Source organism: Chrysemys picta, chromosome 5 (assembly GCF_011386835.1).
Source record: "Chrysemys picta bellii isolate R12L10 chromosome 5, ASM1138683v2, whole genome shotgun sequence".
Classification (NCBI taxonomy): Eukaryota; Metazoa; Chordata; order Testudines; family Emydidae; genus Chrysemys; species Chrysemys picta.
Window position 1 is genome coordinate 97644092 of NC_088795.1, and position 18541 is coordinate 97662632.

At 47.7% G+C, this 18541-nt stretch overlaps 2 long non-coding RNA genes across 3 annotated transcripts in view; one reads left to right on the plus strand and one right to left on the minus strand.

The window, feature by feature from the left end:
- The window catches only part of LOC135983725 (uncharacterized), a 31116-nt gene extending 21703 nt beyond the window's left edge, over positions 1–9413 (plus strand). For both annotated transcript variants that reach the window (XR_010601488.1, XR_010601487.1), the window contains exon 2: positions 4951–9413. This is a non-coding gene — a long non-coding RNA (uncharacterized LOC135983725). The remainder of the gene's footprint in view (positions 1–4950) is intronic.
- The window catches only part of LOC135983726 (uncharacterized), a 61385-nt gene continuing 44396 nt past the window's right edge, over positions 1553–18541 (minus strand). Inside the window, exon 3 of the long non-coding RNA XR_010601489.1 lies at positions 1553–1976. This is a non-coding gene — a long non-coding RNA (uncharacterized LOC135983726). The remainder of the gene's footprint in view (positions 1977–18541) is intronic.

The following is an 18541-nucleotide window of genomic DNA, read 5'->3' on the forward strand; positions in this document are numbered from 1 at the left end:
TTCCCAATTAATAGATTATTTCATGACTGTCTACTGTGAGTTTTCTTGCACCTTTCCCTGAAAACAAGTACTGGTCGTGGCAGAGCATTAGACTAGATGGACTGTTGGTCTGACCCACAATGGCAGTTCCTATGTTCTTTTCCCCATTTGCTACAGTTTCATCTGCTTTGGTGCACAGTAGCTACCCTGAGTTTGGAACTTTTGTATACCTAAAATTAATTTGCCACATTTTGTTTTTGATTTTAGGTTAAATTCATTTGTGTGTATATGTTACATACTTAAGCTAAACCTGTGGAAATAATTTATTGTAGAAATTGTTTTAGATATTTGTCTTAAACTATAGATTGCCATCAGCCATTTTCACACTGAGTAAAACAGACCAATATAATCAAGAGTCTATTATATCTTGCAAAATGATAGTAATAACCTAGCTCTTTATTTCTTATTACCCGAAGCCTTAGTGATTCTAAGAAACATTAAGATCCTGAATTGTGGGGACAGGTGCAATTAAGTAAAGTGCTACTTATTTTTAAAAGCCCAAATATCCATTCTTTTGATAAATGATTGTTGTTAATGTGGCTTGATCTGGTAATGCATGAAAGCGGAACTAGTAACAAAGTGCTTTTATAAAAACTTGTATTAAACTAAAAGACTATTGTCTTCACATTTCTTACTGATAGTTCTACTACACCTCTACCTCTATATAACGCTGTCCTCTGGAGCCAAAAAATCTTACCGCATTATAGGTGAAACCGCGTTATATTGAACTTGCTTTGATCCACCGGCGTGCGCAGCCCTGCCTCCCACCGCCCGGAGCACTGCTTTACCGTGTTATATCTGAATTCATGTTATATCGGGTCGTGTTGTATCAAGGTAGCGGTGTATATGTGATTTCTGTGGTGACTTTTTTCATTCGCTCCATGAAACAATTTGGATTTCCATAAGATTGAGGAAAAAGCAATGCCAAGATTGCCCCAATCCATGAAGCTATTGTGTAAAAGTGACAACCTTGTAATACCATGGGCGCTTTTAAATGAGTGGCTCCTAGGTCAGAAGAACTTCTGGATGCTTAGCTGGAGAATATCAATCCATTTTTTTCCCCAAAAGCGAGTATGGAGGAAAGTCCTGCAAAGATTCATAAGCAATTAGAAAGACTTACCTTAGCCCAGGGGTGAGGTATGTATATCATAAAATCAACACGGCACAGAAGGTATGTCACACTTCAGCAGAACTGACATCATTTTGGTTCCCCCACCCCTCCTAAATGTCTTGAATTTCAAATGACACTAAGGCTGAATCTAACTGTCACCTTCTGAAAACTAGGTGTGATGCAAACCAAGTTCCCTAAATAAATGTCACCTTTGTCTGGCTTGTCCTCATCTGTCCATCCATGAATGCAAGTTGATGCCCCACCATTCTATTTTGTTGCGAGCACATTCTTTCCATTTCTGGCCAAAAAGTTTTGTCATGGGATCAGCCCAGCACGTTTTCAGTCTGCCCGGCGATCGCTTGTGGTCTCTGGGGATCCAGTCACTGATGCGGGTTGTCCACCTATAGTCTTGCCTGCGGACTACATGACCCACCCATCACCGCTTTGCCCTAACCCTAAATAAATGTAGTCTGAAGAAACAGGGTCTGAGCTTGCAAACCCTTAGTCACATGAATAGTTTTTATTCACATTATTAATACCATTAACTTCACAATAAGTGAGTAAAAGTCTATGGGATTAGCCCCTAAATTTGTATCCTTATTCTTGACCTACAGCTGGAAAAAGCTCATTCCTACAGCGGAAGCAGTGTCATGAAGGAGAGTCAGCTGCCAGGCCACCTAGTTAAAGAACCTTTTTCAGTGACAGCTGGTGGTCAGATTGCTCACAAGTGCCCTTTGACAGAGTGATGGAAAGTAATGTTCATCAGGCCTCAGTTCCTCTCTCTCTGCTTGCCAGAGGGGTTGTGGAGCCACCGTCTCTCTATTTTCTGTATCAGAAAATGGACAAAATAAATTGTAAATATTAACAGACTCATTTTTATAGTTTCTAAAAATGCTTGTTTAGTGTTTGTAATTTTTCAACTATTTAAAAGAATTTTTTGTGATTTTTTTTTCTGGTTACCTTGGCTTAGAGTCATGACTCCTGATGGCCAATACACCTTATACCTTCTTCCATAATGATAATGGGCCTCTCCCAAATTTCTGACCAGTACTGTACAATTTTTCATTCCAAATGGTTTATATCACTGCCTGTGGGTTTTTTCCAAAGTCTTATAGGCATACCAGGGAGGTGAGGTTAGCTTCTCTGGATATTAAATGAGCTGTTGCATATAACTAAGCCACTTAGAAAGTCAAAGACAGTACTTGTGATCTTTGAAGAAAAATTTTGAGGCCAGGCCATTTCTGCCAAAGACTATCTAAGCAAATAAGTCTATGCATTCAGTCAGCCTTATTTTGATAGCTGGAAAGATACTGACACAAATTATTGAACAATCAGATTGTAAGTACCTAGAGAATAACAGGGAAATAAGTAATAGCCAACATGAATTTGTCAAAAATCATGCCAAACCAACCTGATTTCCTTCTCTGACAGAATCACTAGATGAAATTACTATAAAGCTGGTGCACAACTGGTTGAAAAACAATACTAAAAGAGTAGTTATGAAGGGTTTGCTGCCAAACTGGGAAGACTGGAAGACCTATCTAGTGGAATCCTGCAGGGGTCTGTCCTGAGTCTCGTACATCATTAATGACTTAGATAATGGAGTGCACAATATGCTTATAAAATTTGAGGATGACGCCAAGCTGGGAGGAGTTAATAGCACTTTGGAAGTATTAGAACTCATAATGACCTTAATAAATTGGTATGAAGTCAACAAGATGAAATTCAATGAAGATAAATACAATGTATTTCACTTAGGAAATAAAAATCAAACCCAAATAGAAAATGGGGAAGAGCTGGGTAGGCAGTAGTACTGCAGAAAAGGATCTGGTTATAGTGGATCACAAATGAGTCAACAGTATGCCCCGGTCTACGCGAGGGGAGGGGAGGGTTGATCTAAGATACGCAACTTCAGCTACGAGAATAGCATAGCTGAAGTCGACATATCTTAGATAGAGTTAAAATTACTTACTTCGCGTCCTCGCGGCACTGGATCAACGGCCGCAGCTCCCCCATTGACTTTGCTTCCGCCTCGCGCACTGCTGGAGTTCAGCAGTCGATGGGAGAGCGATCAGGGATCGATTTATCGTGTCTACACTACACGCAATAAATTGATCCCCGATAGATCCAGCGTACCTTATGATGCAGCTGCAAAAGGGGCTAATATCATTTTGGGGAGTGTATTAATAGAAGTGTCGTATGTAAGACACAGGAAGTAATTGTCCTGCTCTGCTTGGCACTGGCGTGTTCTCAGATGGAGTATTTTGTCCAGTTTTGGGCAGTACACTTTAAGAAAGATGTGCACAAGTTAGAAAGATGTGGACAAGGTGGAGAGAGTCCAGAGAACAACAAAAATGATAAAAGGTTTAGAAAAACCTTACCTGTGAATAATTAGCTTAATCTACAACAAGGGAGATTTAGGTTAATATTAGGGGAAACTTTCCAACTATAAAAATGTTTTAGGTACTGGAATAGGCTTCCAAGGAAGGTTGTGGAATCTGTCATTGGAGATTTTCAAGAAAAGATTAGACGAACACCTGTCAGGGATGGTGTAGTTTACACAATCCAGTCTCAGTACAGAGGGCTGGACTAAATGACCTCTTGAGATCCCTTCCATATATACATTTCTATGATTCTGTGTTATAAATGCCTCAGGGCTCACTCAGTTAGGAAGATGACAGCTTCAATGGCATATATCAGCAATGTGCCCTTTTGTGGAGTTTGGATGATGCCTTCACAAATCACTATTCTCTCAATACAACGTCAAGAACAGATGCTGGTTTGAGTTCAGCAATGGATCATTCATTGCTGCTCAGCCTAACTCCTGAAGGAGGTGAGTGCTTTCCTGTAATGGGGGTCTGTGGAGGCAATGCCATAAAGGATGAAGAGGGGTGGCTTACCTACAGGAAGATAGTGTTTATAAGTTTTGTTTTTGTCAGAGTGGGGAACAGACTCCTGCTTTTTCATTATAGCCAAGAAAAAAAAAACATTTGAATGAAAAAGGAAATAGGGATTTTCATTAATATACTAACACACCGATGCATTTGCTTCTACAACACACTGCAGAGTATGAGAGCACTTAAATTTCAACCTCAAGTGAACTGAGCCCAGATTCCTAATGTTTACTAAATAGAAATTTTGTAGTTTAATTTTTGAAATATAAAACAATGTCATGAAAATATCTAATAGCCAATGTCAGAAAAATCTCCAACTGGACGGACTACAGAAATTAAAATGTGGGCATGATTATTATATTAAGAAAAATATGAGGGAAGTAATTCTATGGGAAATGCTTATACTTAGCACTGCATATAGTGTTCTACATCTTCAAAGTGCTATACAAATAATTCCTTAATAAGTGACAGAGTTCACCTAAAAGAATAATCGTGCTACCACATTATACCTGTGGAACTGGCCTCTTGGAATTTTCCTTAACAATTCTCATAGGCCAATTTTATAAAAATTCTACAACTATAGATGTAAACTTGACAAAGGCTCAAGCTTATGTCATCACCAGGTTATCTTTGCATAATAAGTATTTAATGCCAAATGCACAGAGATAAATATTGCATGCTTAATCTTGAGTTGTCTCACTGGGCCAAAATTATCCCTGATTTACACCCTGTACACACAGGGGATAATGGTCAAAAATGTGTGTGCAGATTTTTGCATACACAACTTTGCACACACACAAAAGGAAGCTGGGGTTTGAAAGTTTGAACATTTGTTATTTCTGTGCGGGCTCTTCTCTTTTTATCAGTCTTTTACCATTGTCCCCTTTTTCTTCTCCATTTCTGCAGCTCCATGCACATGGCGAGTTTCCTCACATGAATATAAAGTTCTGGGTCAGAAAATACCAGCATTTCACGATTTATACTTGAGCTGTATTCCTGATGGCCTAAGTACAGCAAATGGACAGAGCTCTACATCATAAATACCACCACCATGACTGACAGTAACTGCCACCCCTGTTGATAGCTTTAGCCAAAGAACCAAGGATTAGGTGGAGGTCCAGTTTTTTGATCTCACCCAGCTGAGTTTGCCATAGGACATAAGGGAGGGACAACTGAGGCTTTAAGCACCTTTGCATTCCCCCAATCCTAGAGCCAGCTGGCACAATTTATAGAAACTTCAGGGCTGCTGTAAATTGCACCCAGCTGCCCACAACCCTCAGAGGTTAACGTAGGGACATAGGAAATGCCTGACTGTATCAGAACCAAAGTCCATCTAGTCCAGTATCCTGTCTCCAACAACGGCCAGCACAGGATGCTTTAGATCAGCATTTCTCAAATGCGGCCACCGTGGCCGCATGAGACCACCAAGGGCTTTTCTTGCAGCCACAGCCTCCTTGGCTGGGCGTGGGGGCGGGGGGAGGCAAAGCAGTGGCACCTCCCCCTGGGGCCATCAGCAGGGGTTGGACCCTGCCCCTCTCTGCAGAGACAAACACTGGAGGAGCAGGCAGCCATTGAGGTCCTGGAAGCGGTGGGGTCAGACTTCAGCCCTGGGGTGGCAGGCAGCAGGATCAGACTGCAGGGCTTTGGACTCTGGCCCCTGGGCTCACCTCCCTCCCATCGCTCCAGGTCCCCACTGCCTCCCTACCCACCTTTCCATCAAGGGCTTAATTTGTCCCTGGTCTTGCCAGGGCTGAGTAAATCTGATGTGAAAAATGATATTTGTATGTTTGTTAATATCACTTTTCACAGCAGACTTAGTAGCTAGCTGGGAGGCTGTGAAAAGTGATTTTACATACAAGTATCACTTTTCACAGCAGCAGGCTTACTAGCCAGCACGTTTAAAAAAAAAAAAAAATCAAAAGAAACAACAAAAAGACAAGAATGCGCAAAGCACCTTATTTGTGTTTCTATTCTGTTTAGGTCCAGTAAAGAATAGAGACACTTATACATTATTTTTATTATTGAGTCTGAAAAAAAAACCCTATATAAATAAATTACAACTACTCGGACATATGTATGTCCATATTTATTTGTTTTTCCTACAGTTACGTATTTTAGGAAAAACTGTCAGCAGCCACCAGCAGAAGGTGGTGGCTGCACTTAGATGTAGGTGTAAGAACCCCACAGAAGGGAGATGTGGAATAATCTGTTCCCTGCCTGTCACCTCCACATTAGGTCTCATCCTGATCTCTAATCGTTGGAGATTGCTTAAGCTCTAAAGCATGAGGGTTTAACCTCCCTTCCACTTCTTTTTATCATTAATTAGGATAACTCTGGATATTTTTGCTGTCTATATAAATATCCAATCCCCTTTTTAACCTCGTTAAGCTCTGGGCCTCACTGGGTATGTATACACTGCAATGTAAACCCGGCCTCAGACTCAGGCTTGAGCCCAAATTCCCTTCCATCTACACACAAATCTGTCAGACTCGGGCTTGGACCTAGGACTCTAAGGGGGTTGAGAGTCCAAGCCTGAGTCAAGCTGGGACCCAGGGTTCAAGCCCTATTGCTTTGCAGTATAGAGACAGCCCGACCGCCCACCCCACTCAGGTCCCAGGAGTCCTCCAAAAAGAATCCAACAGTCCCATGAGCCAGCTTCCTTTGTTCTCTCTAGCCCACGAATCTCCAGTCGATTCCAGTGACAACAGAAGATTTAGTGCAGCAGCTCACTGAGTCAGCATTCAACCCTTCCATTGTCTTTTGACCACTAAACTGCAAACACACCGTCTGTGTTTACAATGGAGACTGAACAGAACAAGCCTTTTGCAAGCGTGCTGTTTCATGGTCATGGGAGCACAGCCAGGTTTTGGTAACTCTCTGGTGCGAGGCCAGCAAAACAATGGATTTTAGTAAGCACACCACGAATGACCACACATCCCAGCAAATAGCGAAGAAGCTGGCAGCATTGCAAATTTACCAGACTGGAGACCAGCGCAGGAAGCAGATTAAGCATCTCGAGAGTGAGTACAAGAAAACCATGGACCAGAACCGCACTTCAGGCAGCTCACCAACATCATGCCCATTTTATGGGAGTTTGACTGGGCGCTGGGCACTGCACTGAGCACGGAGCCAACCGTGGTGCATGATGACCTGGTCAGCCAGAATGGCGCCCTGCTGGCCCCAGAATCCAGCAGCAGGGGCGGAGTGAGGCCAGCGAAGTGACTCTGTTTCTGAAACTGGCTCCCCGGGGAGCCTCTGCCATAGGAGCAGCAGCAGCACTTCCTGGGCCTTGCTCAGAGGAGCTGTTTGATGTCCCCCACCCCCCAGAAAAACAGCTTGCTGCAGAGCCTGCAGCACACACAGACAGGATAGAAGCCGCCCCTGAGCCTGGTACGTTTCTGGCTCCATTTTAATATTTATTAATACAGCAATGGGAGGAATTTCCATTCTATGAAACAATGCAAAAGTTATTAGAAGCTCTGGCTATCAGCGTGTATCCACTAATAGCAGATTGTATCCAGCGGCTTGGCTTCAGCCACCATCACGTGGAGAAATACAAACAATAGAAATGCCTTGAAAGTGAATTTTTACTGGAAAGATGCAGATTTTTGCTATGTTTCCTAAAAATAATCACCTTACACTGCCATACCTGTAAGTATGCTGCTCTGTAACCACTCAGCAGTGTAACGAGCCGCCTGGAAACAGTGAACTGGGGGAGGGGGAAGGGAGAAATGTGTTCCATTAACAAATCTAGTCCATTTCAGTTAAAGGTAGGCCATGCAGTCCATAGGTGACAAAATCATTTGCCCCAAATTTGACTGAGTTTTGAAAATGCATCCAGAAATATGGCAGGAGAGAAGGAGCGAGTGGAGGGTTGGCTGTGTAGTTCTGTGTGTTTGCATGCAATCTTAACCAGCTAAGCCATGTGGAAGCAAACACAGCATCCTGTTGATTGCCTTATGAATTCTGACCCCATCCTGGATGCTGATAGCTGCAAACTTTTCCTGACTCAGGCAATCCAGATAGATAGTCACATTTTGGGGAAGGGTGTATTTTGCAGGGTCACCTGTGTAGCTGATCTGCCCACTCCACTCATAGATATGTTGTTCAGTCACTATACGTTTTAATACGTTGGCTGCTTCCACTTCAGTTTTCCCCCCAGCAGCTTGGAATAACATCTCCCTTTGCCAGTCAGGCAACACAAGAACTGTTATGAACTCCACAATGTGGAAGGCCTGAAATGATAGAAAACCCCTTTGTTGCACAGCCATGGATGGCACTCTTCCCAAACCCAAGCAGTTCTGCAATTTTTAGAAAACAAAAAACAGCTCTGAATTTCTAACTTACCATTCATTGTCTCCGCACCTCTTTTGCTGTGGTTAACCCTGGCTGCGTCCAGGGAGCTTCTGTGGACTGAAGCATCCCTCACACAATATACTTAAGTTCAGTTTGGAAAAGTAACATTTTATGTCCTCGAAATTCCACAAGAATTTTTCACTGCTCCTGCAGTGAGTTATCTGAGACAATGATCCTCTGTCTTGTCCTGTTCCAGGCCCCTTGACCTATACTGGTTGCAGCACCTCCACAGCTCGCCCACACTGCAGCACAAACCTGGGCCAACAAACCTTCACGTACTGTTCTGAGAGGAAGTGTGTCCATGATGAATTTAGAGTTGAAGTTCTGGAGAGGGCCAACAAGTAGGTCCAGTACCAAAGACAGAGGGACTGATAGCTGGAGGAAAGGCGTGGGATGAGAGGCAAGAGGAAAGGCTCAGGCTGGCTACACAACTTGAGGACAGAATTGCAGTGCAGGAGCAGGCACTTGCTTGGGAGTTCCTGGAACAGGAATAGTGCCTAAGGGAGAAGGACAGAGCTCAGCGGAAAGAACTGTTTTGTGGTCATTAGTGATATCAGCTACTCAGACTAGTGGCATCACCCACACCATGGCCTGAGTCCCCTGCATGCTACCCTGTGCTGCAGTCCAGAAGCAGCTTGAAAGACTCCATGGCTGGGTGGCCCATGCAGTCAAGTCCCATGAATGCCTGGGCAGGACGACCTTCCTTCGTATAGTCCTTTATATTTACCCCTCTCTTGTGGATGCCTCCACCCCCAGCACCAAGTGCACAGCAAACACAGAATGAAGGGAAAGGACAGCCGGGGGCCAGGTGCCATGCCACAAGAGGGCGTTTCTGTATTGTACTTGCTTTCACTGTTTGCACTTGATCTTGCACGTTTTTTATATTTATTTTTTTTTCTGTGTGGTTCTGTTGCTACTGGTGTTTTGGTGTGGTGAGGGCAGCTGGCGTGCCTTGCAATGGGTGAATGTTGTACTCTTCTAATATATGGTTATGAATAAAGCTTGTTATGTCATTATGAAAGTTCATTGCTATCACTGCATCACATCATACAATGTATATTTAAAATTAATAAAGGTAAACGTGGTCAGGGACAATTAGGAATTAGTAAGCAAACACTGTTCCCATAGTTAGGTACAGCAATCCACACTTCAATCATATCCTTCTATGAATCTATACTGTGAATCACCCCCTCCTCCTCATTTTATAGGTAGTCATGTCATTCATAAGCACACTGCATGGCAATCAAGCTCTCACCCGTCCCCAAGCACTGATCCAACCCCACCCCTAAACAATGAGTCCCATCCCCACCCGCACACACACATCCTCACAAGCACATTCATAAAGGTGTTATTTCCCCTCTTCCGCTGGGCCATGAGTATCCCTGATTTCTGTTGCCCAGGTACATCCAGCTCCAGCTGTGGTAGCTGCACTTTCTGGCTGAGGGTACTGATTCAGTGGCCCCTTGCTGACATAGGTCCATTCAGGGGGAAATGGCTCACCTCTGGCTTCACAGAGATTGTGAAGAGCACAGCAAGCCCCAGTAATGCGGACAGCATTGAGGACACTGGCATCCAAATGGGTCTGTAAACATCTCCAACAGTCTTTCAGTCTGCCAAAAGCACATTCAACACCCGTTCTACACCTACTGGGAGCGTAATTTTGCCAGGGCCTCTGAAATCAGGGTACGGTTTATAAGCCAACGCAAAAGGGGTTATGTGAGGGTCCCCCAGAATATCAGTGAGGACAGTAACTCCATTTCTGACAATGTTGTTTGGTGGGGATGTCCATGAATGTAGACTCCTGACTGTTGAAAAAACCATGACATCATGAACTGTCCCCATATAGACCACGTTGATATTCATAAATTGACCTCTGTGGTCCACAAAGGCCTGCATAAAAATGGAGTAGCACCCATTGCACTTTACATACTTGTGCTCCTTGGGGAGGGCAAATTCTAGGCACATGAGTCCCATCAATGGCCCCAGCACAGTTAGGAAATCCCATTCTCTCACAGCCAGCAATTACTTCAGGTATATCTTGTATGCCCACCACCTTGGGGTAAACCACATGGCTGGTTGCCTCAGAAACCTCTGCCACCACTTTACCCCACGTCGACTTCCTAAAACCAAACTGGTTGGCAACAGACCTGTATCAGTTTGGGGTAATCAGCTTCCAGACAGTTACAGCAACCCGGTTCTGGACTGGCAAGGGTGGCCTCATGCCTGTGTCTTTACATTGGAGGGTCAGGGCAAGCTGCTCACAAAGGTCCAGAAATGTAGCCACCTTTATGAAAAGTTGAGGACCCACTGCTGGTCATCCCAAGTCTGCAGGAAGATGTGATCCCACCAGTCTGTACTTGTGGCCTTGCACCAGATGCTCCAGTCTATGTAGGGGACATCAGCAGCTACACCGTGTGGCATATGCAGTTTGAGTTGGTCATGTCTGGCGTGACACTGGCAGACCAGGTGCCACCTCATTCCGATGCCCCAGACCAATTCACTTGTGTATTAGTATAGATCAAAGTGTAGTTGGTGTTTAAACTTCATGAAAACTAATGAGACATTACTTAAATTGTTTTCACTTATCTGTATCCTGTTATAAAATAATAGCAAACATTTACATTGTGTATACCCCTATAACTAAAGAACCCATCAAAAGAGAAAGAAGCCTTCTAGAATGCAAATGAAGTAATTGAACAGAAAAGAATTAATTTCAAAGCAGTGGTCATTGTGTGTGTTGATCGGAGGTCAATGACTCCAAATGGATTTCTAATGCTCTGTAATCAAAGGAAAAGCACATGTGGCTAGTGACCCTGTCAGCTGGTTTTCTGTGCAAAGCAGCTGTAAGTATGGATTCAGGGAACGATCTGTCATCACTGGACTGTTTGGACTCTTACAGAGAAGTGTACCAGATGCAAAGCGGCGCTCCCCAGAGACACTCTGGGTACCCTGGAAATACTTTGGGAAACTGGCAGTTTATTACATCACTGCCAACATTTGGAATTATAAACTATGTGCATACATTTTACCTGCTTTAACCTCTCAGTAACGCTCACTTCCTTTTCTTAGCTAACAAACCTTTAGTGAGTTTACTATAGAATTGGGTACCACCATTGTGGTAGCAATTGAGCTGGGGTAAGTAACTGGCCTCGTGGGACTGGGAGCAACCTGATGTAGTGTGATTTTTGGTTTAAGTGATCTCTTATCACAAAGTCCCATTGGTTTAGATATTAAGCTAGACTGGAGGTGTTTGAGTGGACTCTCTGTGACTCCATGGTGAGACTGCTATAGTGATCCAGGAGTTCATATTTGTCACTGGCTTGGTGAAAGCTAATTATAGACACACCACTAGCTTGCGGTAACTGCCCTGTTTTTTGACAGTCTTCCCTGAGAGACCTGGTAACACAGAGAGGAGGCCCCAGAAGCTGGGGGGGCTGGGCCCTGAGGGCATAGGGAAGGGCTTCCTGGGAGCTGAGGGGGCCGGGGCCTGGAGACACAAGGAGGGCCCCCACAGGAGCTCTGGCGGGCTGGGACCTGGGGGAACAGGGCAGCCACCCCCCACCGACCTTGGGGGTTAGGACCTGGGAGCACTGGGAGGGGGCCCCTGGAGGCTGGCAGGGCTGGGTCCTGAGGGCACAGGGTGGGAGACCCAGGGAGATGGGGGGTTGGGATCTGTGGGCACAGGGACTGGCCCCCAGGGAATGGGGGGAGGGGCTGGGATCTGAGGACACAGGGAGGGGCTCCCAGGAACCCAGGGAGGGGTGGAGCTGGGAGCCAATGGTTCCCTCTAACTTTTTCTGTCCATGTGTGGAATTAATTTTGTTATGTGCACGAATATGGAGCTGATGTGTGGTGGGGGTGGGACCAAGGGGTTTGGAGTGTGGGAGGGGGCTCAGGGATGGGGCAGAGGGTTGAGGTGTGTGTGGGGGGGTGAGGGCTCTGGCTGCAGGTTTGGGCTCTGGGCTGGGGCCCGGGGATGAGGGGTTCAGGGTGTGGGAGGGGTCTCAGGGCTGGGGCAGAGGGTTGGGGTCCAGGGGTGGGGGGGTGAGGGCTCCAGCTGGCTCTGTGCTGGAGCCGGGGATGAGTGGTTTGGGATGCAGGCTGCCCCAGGGCCATGGTGGGGAGAGAGGACACCACCTAGCCGTCTCTCACGGCAGCAGCACCTGGGCTCGAGGAGAGCATCACTCCCCAACTCTTCCAGGACGCAGCAGGTCCGGGGCTGGAGCCACGGAGAGGTGCCTTCACGCCGCCCCGCCACAGCCCTGAGCACCTGTGCAGTCCTTGATAGGCTGCTGCACAGCTGCGTGGCTGTGCAGCTTAGAGGGAACGTAGGTGGGACCTGGGGGCAGAAGGAGAGGCCCCCTGAGAGCTGTGGGGGTTGGAGAGGATGCCCGGGAGCTGGGAGACTGGGACATGAGGGAAAAGGGAGAGGGCCCCTTGGGAGGTGGAGGGACTGGGACCTGGGGCCACAGGGAGAGACCACCAGGGAGTGGTGGGGGGGGGGGCAGGGACCTGGGGAAAAGAGAAAGACCCCCTGGGAGGTGGGGGGGCTGGCACCTGGGGGTACACATGGAGTGTGGCACCTGGGTAAAAGGGAGAGATGACCTGGGGGCACAGGGAGGGGGGTCCCCAAGAACTGGGGGGGCTGGGACCTAGTGGCAATGGAGAAGCCTCCTGGGAGCTGGGGAGGGGCTAGGACCTGGGGGGGGGGTACAGGGAGGGGCCTATTGGGAACTGGACAGGCCTGGAATGGGGCTGGGATGTGAGGACACAGGGAGGGGCCCTCCAGGAGATGGGGGTTGGGACAGGGGGCATAGGGAGGGACCCCCCGTGGAGCTGGGGGCACAGAGAGGGGCTCCCCAGTAGCTGGGGGGCTGGGCCCCAAGGGAGGGGCTCCCAGGATCTGGGGGGGGTTGGGACCTGGGGGAAAGAGAGGCCCGCTCTCCAGGAGTTGGGGGAGGCTGGTACCTGAGGGCACAAGAAGACTCCCTCAAGGGAGGGCTGGGATCTGGGGGTACGGGGACAGGCACCCTGAGAGGTGGGTGGCTGGGACCTGGAGGCACAGGGAGAGACCCCAGGGAGTGGGGGGGGGGGGGGGTCTTGGACCTGGGGGCAAAGGGAGAGACCCCAGCATGTAAGGGGGCTGGGATCTGGGGTCCCTCTGGGAGTGGAGGGCTAGCACCTGCGGGCACACGGAGAGGCCCACTGGAGGCTGGGTGGGCATGGAGTGGGGCTGGGATGGGGAGACACAAGGAGGGGGGGGTCCACTGGGAGCTGGGTAGTCATGGAGGCGGCGTCAAGAGCTGGGGGGCTGGGACCTAGGGGTACAAGGCAGTACCCCTCCCCCCCCAGGAAGCTGGGGGGAGCTGGGCCTTAGGGGCAGCTGTAGGGTTGGGACCTGAGGGCACAGGGAGAGGCCCCCCAGGGAGCAGGCAGGCTGGGACCTAGGGACACAGGGCGGGATCCCCGGGAGGAGGAAAGGCTGGACCTGGGCGGGGTCAGGGAGGAGTCCCCAGGGAGCAGGAATAGCTGGGGTCTGGTGGCGCCCCTAAAGGTGGGGGAGGGTTGTGACCTACAGGCACAGGAAGGATTACCCTGGGAGCTGCGGGGTTGGAACCTGTGGGACAGAGAAGGGTCCACTGGGAGCTGGATGAGTATGGAGGGGTGCTGGGATCTGGGGGCAGGGGCCCCCGGGACCTGGCGGCTGGGACCTGAGTGCACAGGGAGGGGCCCATTGGGAGCTGGGTGAGCATGGAAGGGGACTGGGACTGCGGGACTGGACATGGGGAGGCTGGAATCTGGGGCACAGGGAGGAGGGGGGCCACTGGGAGCTGGGTTGGCATGGGGGGGTAGAATCTGGTGCCCCCAAGCGGTGGGGGTTGGGATCAGAGGGCACAGGGAGGCCCTGGGGAGACTGGGAGCTGGGGCACAGGGAGGGACCCCCTGGGAGTAGTGGGGCTGGAACCTGGGGCCATAGGCAGGGGCCCACTGGGAGCTGAATGAGTATGGCGGGGGACTGGGATTTGTGGGCAAAAGTAGGGGCTCCTGGGGGTGGTCTGTGACCTCGGGGCACAAGGAAGGGTCCACTGGGAGCTGGGTGAGTATGGAGGGTGACTGGGATCTGGTGCACAGTGAGGGGCCCACAGGGAGCTGGTTGTGCATAGAGTGGGACTAAGACATAGAGGCACATGGTGGGGCCCCCGAGAACTGGGGTGGCTGGGACCTGGGGGCACAAGGGTGGGACTCCCGGGAGCTGGGATCTGAGGGCACAGGAAAGGGCCCACACAAGGGAGCTGGAGGCATAGGGCAGAGCCCAATGGGCGCTGGGTCAGCATGGAGCGGGGCTGGGACCTGGGGTACAGGGAGGGGCCTCCAGGACTTGGGGGCTGGTATCTGGGGGCATAGGAAAGGGCCAGCTAGGACCTGGAGGGGGGTCAGGGACCTGGGGGCACTGAGAGAGGCCCCACTGGGGGCTGGTGGGGCTGGAAGCTGGGGTACACAAAGAGGTCCCCCAGGAGCTGGTAGGGCTGTGACCCTACCAGCCCCCTGGGAGCTGAGGCATGGGGTCAGGATCTCCCCCGACTTAGTGGTCTCTCTGCCCTGCAATTTTAACTCCCTTCCCCAGAAGAGGCTGTTCACTTCCAGCTCCCATTGGCCAGCTGAGATGCCACGCTGGCCTTCCATGGGGCGGCATCGCTTTCATTCAGGCTGCCCTGGAAAGAACAACAGCTGGGCTGGGACAGTCCCCTGGGTGTGTGCAGGGTGGGGGGAGGCCGCCGGCTCACTGAGTGCAGAGGCAGGACTAGGAGGAGCCGGGCTGGGAAACCACGTGGGACGGTGATGGGGGCCTCCGCTCCAGAGCAGTGAAGCGGGAGTTCCTGCTGTGCTGGGCCACACCCCGCAGGCAGTGAAGGAGAGCCTGAGCCCCTTGCCTCTGCACCATGGTGCCTCTTGAGTACTGCACCGTGGGTGAGCACCCAGATCGCCCATCCCTAAGTAGCCACATTATGGAAGGGCACTAGGGTGTCTGGGACATGGCTGGCTTGACTTGGGTCTATATACTGCAATGCGAATATCAGATCCCCAGTTTTGACCCTGTGTTAGAAAGTTCTTAATATAGAGTTAATAATCAGTGTAGATGCTCAAGCCCTGGTTCTCTAACCAAGGGTCAGCTGATTCAAATCCCATTAACCCTGGGCTTATACTGCAGCATAGACATGCTCAATGTCTTCCATGGTAACAAGTTGCACAGTTTAATAGTGTGAAAAAGTATTTCCTTTTATCAGTTTTGAATTTCAGCCCTTTTAATTTCATGGAGTGTCCTCTTGTTCTTGGGTATGAGATAGAGAGACCAGAAGTTCCCAATCTGACTTCTCTAGACTATTCACTATTTTATACACTTTTAACATGTTCCTTCTCATTTGTCTCCTTTCTAAAGTGAACAATTCCTATCTTTGCGCTCTCTCTTCATATCAGAGTTTTTCCCATGTCCTTGATCATTTTCTTCCTTCTTCTTTGAACTCTCTCTCATTCAGTAATAGCCTTTTTGACTCCAGTACTCCAGGTGAGGCCGCACAACTGATTTATGTAAGGGCATTATCACAGAATCCTAGAATATCAGGGTTGGAAGGGACCTCAGGAGGTCGTCTAGTCCAACCCCCTGCTCAAAGCAGAACCAATTCCCAACTAAATCATCCCAGCCAGGGCTTTGTCAAGCCTGACCTTAAAAAACCTCTAAGGAAGGAGATTCCACCACCTCCCTAGGTAACCCATTCCAGTGCTTCACCACCCTTCTAATGAAAAAGTTTTTCCTAATATCCAACCTAAACTTCCCCCACTGCAACTTGAGACCATTACTCCTTGTTCTGTCATCTGGTACCACTGAGAACAGTCTTGATCCATCCTCTTTGGAACCCCCTTTGAGGTAGTTGAAAGCAGCTATCAAATTCCCCCCCTCCTTCTTCTCTTCTGCAGACTAAACAATCCGAGTTCCTTCAGCCTCTCCTCAGAAGTCGTGTGCTCCAGCCCCCTAATCATTTTTGTTGCCCTCCGCTGGACACTGTCGACTCATATCCATATTATAATAGTCTCTGTATCACTATTAGTCATCCTATGCCTTATGCGACCTCTGACCACAGTTGCACATTAAGTAGTGATCTCCATTTGACAGTCTACAGTGATGCCGAGGTCTCTCTCTCAGAATCATAGGAGTGGAAGGGATCTCAAGAGGTCATTTAGTTCAGTCCCCTGCACTCATGGCAAAACTAAGCATTATCTAGACCCTTCCTGACAGGTGTTTATCAAACCTCCTCTTAAAAATCTCCAGTGATAGAGATTCCACAACCTCCCTAGGCAATTTATTCCAGTGCTTAACCATCCTGACAGTAAGGAAGTTTTTCCTAATGTCCAACTTAAAGCATCCTTGCTGCACTTTAAGCCCATTGCTTCTTGTCCTATCCTCAGAGGTTAAGGAGAATAATTTACCTCTTTCCTCCTTGTAACAACCTTTTATATATTCAGAAATGTATCATGTCCTCCACCCAGTCTTCTCTTCTCTAGACTAAACAAATCCAATTTTTTCAACTTTCCATTATAGGTCATGTTTTCTAGACCATCAATCATTCTTGGGCTGATATGGTGAATTTAGAGCCTTATAAAGCGTACATTTAAATATTCCTTTCCACTGTGCATTACTTTCCATTTATTGACACTGAAGTTAATTTGCCATTGTGTTGCCCATTCACCTAGTTCATTTAGAGTCATAGAGCTTAAGGACAGCTCATCTAGTCTGACCTCCTGTATATCACAGACCGCCAGCACCTGAACACTAAATCCAATAACCACAGTTAGATCAAAGCATTACAGCCCACAGAAGACTAAGCTATTGCATATCACAGGCAGAGAATAGGAAGGCCTGAGGTGCACCAGTGCTCGAGGCCCCTGCAATGGCAGGGAATTCATTAAGTGAGATAGGCCCAGATAATCCTTGCAAGTGATCTGCACCCCAATGCTGCAGAGGTAGGTGAAAAACTCCAAGGTCACTGCCAATGTAACTTGAGGGGAAATTCCACATACAGCAATCAGTTAGACCCTGAGCATGTGGGTAAGCACCTGAGTGAGAGAATGCTCAGTAACATACCAAAACACTGGCTCACGCAGACTTTGCCACAGCACATTCACCCTCCCCCCTTTCCAGGTCATTAATAAATATATTAAACAACACAGGACTAGTATGTACCCTTGAGGCATCCTGCTGTTAAACTTTTCCCACTATGAAAACTGATCATTTACTCCTGCTCTTTGCTTTCTGTCTCCTAGACAGTTCTTAGCCCTGGCAATACTTGGTTTCTCATTTCTCCCTTTCTAAAGTTTAGTTCCAGTGTCACTTTTTGGTACTGTCGCTGCCCCAGAGATGTGGTTCAGCTACCATCAATTCCACAATTAGCTCCTGTGTGTTGCTTAAGACTAAGTCAGTCTCGCCTCTTGTTTTCTCTAGAGCTAGCTGTTCTGAGAAGCAATCACTTAGAGTAGTGAGAAATTGTTTCTCTAAACTTTGTCCTGTTGTGCCATTTGAACAGTTACTATCCTTATTTGTCAGATTTTTCTGCCTCTTTGAGCTCTCCCTATATTGTTCATTCAATTTCTTTTTTGTGGTCCAATGGCTGATAGTTTAGCCTTGCTAGTATATTTACAGTCTTACAGATGGGGAATTGTATCCATGTAGGTTCAACTGTGTGCTCCTCTCCACTCACCATTTTTAGCTCACTAGAGTCTACGGAATCCATTAGGTACAGCACTACTGCTCCACCTCTTCAGCCTAATCTGTCTTTCCTGTATAGTTTATAACTCAGTATCCCATTGTTTTTGTCATTGCACTGAGTTTCTTAATGCCTATTATATCAAGGTCCTCATCCGCTGCAGGGCATCCTAGTTCCCCATCTAATTTTTAAACATCTTGCATTTGTATATAGTCAAGAATAAAAAATATGGCTAAGTTCCTGTTGTTGTTTTATTCCTTAATCTGACACCTTTCCAATTTTACAGAATTTATTTAACTCTGTGTTCTTATCCTCTCCTTGTTCTAGTTCAACTGTAATTTGCATCCTACCCTTTATTGGCTACACAGATACCAGTGTATAAC